Source organism: Cupressus sempervirens, chromosome 8, assembly GCF_028749045.1.
Source record: "Cupressus sempervirens isolate cs-2001-9-10 chromosome 8, ASM2874904v1, whole genome shotgun sequence".
Lineage (NCBI taxonomy): Eukaryota > Viridiplantae > Streptophyta > Pinopsida > Cupressales > Cupressaceae > Cupressus > Cupressus sempervirens.
Genome location: NC_143125.1, coordinates 589,641,802 through 589,647,345, shown reverse-complemented (window position 1 = coordinate 589,647,345; position 5,544 = coordinate 589,641,802).

The following is a 5,544-nucleotide window of genomic DNA, read 5'->3' as shown; positions in this document are numbered from 1 at the left end:
GGCCCAATGTTAAAAATAGAAAAAACCATCTTCCCATTTCAATATTTTTAAATATTAAATTACATGGTCCTAACTTGCATTTCCCAAGTGGCAGTGGAAATCCACTAGTGAAGTTGCAAGTTGGGTTTCCATTTGTAGAAAACCCTAATTTCTAAGAGGGTTTTAGATGCATTAATACAAAAACACCTATAAATCTCTTTAGAAATCATCAAATTAAGTCAAACCAACTATATTAGAAAGGTAAATCATAACACTATCCAACCATGTCACCTGGTCTATTCTTCCAATCTATACAAGGTCATACATCTTCTGGAAAAAAAATAAAATTTAGACTGAAATAAGTGCTTCTTTATTCATGAAACTTCAAATCCGTAAACACTAACTTGGGAATGGTTCAAATATGATTATATAGACTCTTACCAATGACCAAAACCAAATTTTAAATAGGTATGACTGCATTAAGCAATCGACTTTTGAAAAAAGGTTGCTTGACAATATTTTAGCAACTTTTGCAAAAATATTGCAATTTTGATAAATTTTCCTCTAAGTCCCAAAGAATGATAAAAGAACATTCCAAGGACATATTCAATGAGTTTTTCTTTCCATTTGACCAAGAACTCATAATAAGTCCTCCTCTATGTCATTTGTGCTTCCTTGTTGACGAAGATACATTCAATTGTAGAGTTGGGATGATGTCTTAGATCTTTCACCAAATACAAATAAGTTGGATGTAAACATACAATATTGTGACTTGGAAATACAAAATAAAGGAATTTTTAATACAAAATTTTGAGAGCATGCTAGTTCTGGAAATCTTTATTCTCCAAGTGAGGTAGATGGTAATATTTTACTAAAGTGAAAATGATGAGACATTAAACTTGACTGTTATGAAAATGAATACAATTTGATTCCAGGAAAAGAGGTTTCCAATAGGTTATAGCCTCCAAATACCATCTAAACTTAGGTGAAATATTAATCCAAACTTAATTTTGTATATCTTCTTACTTGCTCTTCATTTTGACAACTGCTTCACTATGGAAACTTATCAGTTAAAGGTATGTTTCTCTCCTCATTATTGATATTTTACATCTCTTTATTAGGCTATAACTTCTCATTCCTAATATTAATGCAAATAATTTCCTAAAGGGGCCTTTATATCTCTTTTCTTCTTTGCATCTCTCCTTATTTCATTCTAGGGATTTTATGTTTCATATTTCAGGTATCTACAAGTCAAATTTTTTGTACAATTTTATCTAGCATGCATTTCTTGAGAGGACATTTTTTGTTTTCTTGAAAAAATGATAAAAATAAATAAATTATACTTTCTTGTGTCTTATTTTAATGATTCTAACTTGAATCTTTTCCTTCATTTCATTTATTATATATTTCACAATAGATTAAAGGGATTGATAATTTTGTTTGAATTTTTTCCATTTTGTGTTCCTTCTCTATGCTTGTTCTTTTTATTTGATCTTTGTATATTTATTTATTTTTCTATTGGAGCTATTTATTGAATCTCTTCTATAAAGTGCATTTGTCTTGCAATGTATATTAAATATTTCTATTATTGCAAGAAAAGAAAAACTTGAAATGCTCTACCTCTACAATTATAAAATTGAGAAATTTTCCGTTACTCATGGATTGTTTTCTATTTGACATGGTCCTTCATGATTTAAAAAAACATTGAGAGGCCATGTGGTATAGAGGGGGCTATATATTCCCACAAAAACTTTCATTTTCCCTCTTAGATACTAGGATCCACACCATTACTTTTTCTCTTAAAAACCTTTAACAACCATTTATAGGCCCTCTCTATCATGGAACATACTCATAATTGAGGTAACTACAATTATTAATTATGAAACCCTTCAATATACCTCAATGATACTTACTAACCTTCTTTAATGCTATTACCCAACATTCCTTGTCCTTGGGCAGCCTCATCCAACATTGTACATCCCTTCATGTTCTAGTGACTTGGAAAGTTAATGGAAATCCACATTAGTATTTTATTTTGTGTTAAGAATCCCTCATAGTATCAGGGGAAAAAACCAAGACTCCAACCCCAGTTGTGATTGGAAGCATGCGAAAATGGGATAGTGTTATGATATCATTTGTAACACAAGCCTCGCATGTTCGACTCAATATTTTCTCACTGCCAGTAGTAGAAATACTTTTTTCTTATAGGTTTGGTGTTGGCATATATTTATAGGCCCTAGTTCAATATTAAATATCAATAGTGGTATTGCTTAGCTGATTTTTCTTTCACTATCACTGACACATTGTACTTTTGAGGAAACAAGTCGGGGACAACTAAAACCTTAATGCACAAGCATGGATGATACGAAGAACTTAAAAACATAATTTATAGTATGCATCTTTGCATGTCTATGAGGGATGTCTATAGGTATTTTAACTTATAGATTGTGGCAGATCTCAAAATTTTAACTCCTATAGGCAAGGGTAATTCCCTCACCAAGAAATAAAATTGGAATAGCTAAAAGACCAAAAGACTTCTAATCAAAATAGCTATGAAGTTACCTATTAGAAAATCACCAAAGAGTTTTAACCACCAACAATTTTTTGAATTTCCTTGACGTATACAACCTTCACCTATATATAAGAGTTGATCATATATGGTATATATGAATGTGACAAGCATTTAAAATTTTTCGAAACAATTTTGGGGGATGACCCAACCATAAATGTACTTAATGGTATCCAAATTTTTCAAAATCATCACTAGTGCATTCAGGGTTGGGTCAAGCTCGCAAACATTCTAGCACAATTTTGCATGCTCATCTTGTGTGCATATACCTATTTTGAGAAACTCTTATATGCACAATTAAAGACTATATCTATTGATGAAATTTAGAAAATTATTCATGATTAGAACTCCCTTGTGCTTTCCTAATAGGGGAGTTCATAGTTGTTATGATTAGCAGTCTTCTAATATTTTATTTGTATTGATTTTTTGGCCTTTTGGGAGAATTCTCTCACCTATATGAGTCAAAATTTTGACATCCGCGATGATCAATAACCTTAAAAACCTATCCACCTTTACTAGAAATGAAAACTTGAGTTGGAAATTATGTTTTTTTAGCTCTGCCTACTGTTCATGCATATGGATTGTGGTTTTATTTCCCCCAACTTGCTTCCTCAAAAGTATCATGCATAGGTTTGTTAGATATGTTTAAAACAATTGAGGAGGGGGGGGGGGGGGGGGTGAGGGTGCGGTGGTGGTGAATCAGTTACTTAAGGTCCATATGTACCATTTGAATAATTAAACATAAACACTCACTATTTAGTCTATCATGTTGTTGCTCAATCTCTATTGCAAAAATATTGTCTTAAACATAACATGCTTTGCTTACTGAAAACATCATCAAATGTAAAACATATAAAGCATTCAACATAGATTGACATGAGGATTTTACGTGGAAATCCAATTTGGGAAAAACCACCAGCAACATGTAACTATTTTCCACTATTTCAAAGTGAGCTCTATTAGGAGCCAATCCTATTAAAGGTTACAAAACATACTGTTAAATGAGACCTTGTATAAGGATTTAATCACCCTATTAGGAGTGGCCTTGTAAGAGGACTTAGATCAATCTATTTAGAATGTAACCTAGTTAAAGGATTTACACAGATTGTTAAGTCTTCCAAATGACTATTAGGTCAATCTCTGTTAAAAGGATTTCAATAAATATTGTTTACAATGATAAGAAAGAAAATAGTAGGTTTGATCTGTGTGATTACAACTCACTTTTCAACTTCAAATCTTTGTTCAGTCCTTGTGTGCTAAGTTATTGATAAGCTCTTCACTATCATCTCTTTTTGATTCGCTGAACAACCCTTCAAGAAATCAACCTTCTCTTCTCAACAACACTTAAGCCTTCTACTCATATTCACTTATCAACATCAACATCTACGTAAAAAACCTCCTTTAGCTTCACTTTCACTCTCACTTGTGCATTTCTAATCAACCTTCTTATGTATGTGTTTCTTACATACACTTGCATCCGCACTCTTTTGTGTGTTTTTCTAGCTCTTTACTTCTTTAAATAGGAAATTCTTTCCTTTTCCATTTTCAATCATCGCCATAGATCTTAGAGTTTATGATCATGTTCAACACAATTCATTGTATTTGTCCATCTTCTTGATCTTCTTCGAGAAACTTCTCTAGAATCCATCTATTGGGTCTTTACCTAATAATCACCTTGAATTTAATGATCTGACTCATCAATCTTATCTTCAACGCAGTTTACATCTCCCAAGAAATAAAATAAGTTGGCTAGATCTCAAGATTTCCTTGAATTAATTTGCATACTATCACTCAAAAATCTCTAAAGTCTAACACTCGTTCATCACTGAATTACTTGATCTAACTCAGCATCAACTATCTTTCTCAATTGATGCTAATGCTCGGTCAACACTAGATTTGCTTGGCATCGACTATGGCTTGGTTGAGACTAGTATCACTCAACATTCCTTAGCCTTTTACTCTATTTCTTGGCTTAGCTTAGCTTTCTTGATATAAACAATCACTTTTCTTTATTAAAGTCTATCTAATCAAATGTCCATTGTAACTTCCTTTTCATAACTCAACCATTCCTCTAGGTGCTATTGCTACAAGAAATTTCTCAAATCCTCTTCATCAATCAAATAGATATGAAATTTAGATTAGGTAGCAATATGTCTTATCAATAGTTTTGACATCAATGACAAAAAAACAATTGTTCCAATTGTAAGTTTCCAATAATCTCCATGTTTGGAATTGATGGAAACATTTTGACATCTCAATATTAGCAATATCTCCTTATCTAATTTTTGCATATCTCCCTCTTTCTCTTTTATCTTAGTATCTCTTCATAAGAATCTCTCCCTCTTTTACTTATGTCTTTTGTATATTCTCCCTCTTTGACAACAATCTCTCTCTCTCTCTCTCTCTCTCTCTCTCTCTGACAACAATACCAAAGAAACTTATCTTTCATGGCTTCAATCTCTTCATACTTTTGAGTTATGTAAATTTTTCATGTCTCACTAATTTCTGTCATTTTTCTATGAGTGATCTATTATGATATACTGAGATATTTACCTTAGGCTTTTCCCAAAGTAGAGTTGTATTGCAACACTAGATAGGATATGATGATGATCACACATGATGCAATGCACCTTGTCTCTTCAATTAGATTTGGTTAGGGGAATCGCCCCCAATTTACCTCTAAGATATTCATGAGCCTCTTAGGTAAGGTTTTGTGAATTTGTCAGCAATATGTTCTTTGGTGTTCACATATTCTAGCTTCAATTCCTTATCTTGAACTAGTTCCCTAATGTAGCGATACTTGATAGCAATGTGCTTTTTCTTACTGTGCATTACTGGATTGTTTCAAATGTTGATAGCACTTATGTTATCACAATAGATAACCACTAGATCTATAATTTCTTCTTTCGAACCTTTTAGTAACTGCTTGATCCAAATAATGTTCACTACAACTACCACATACTCAACTTTAGTTGCTAATTGGGAAATACAATTTT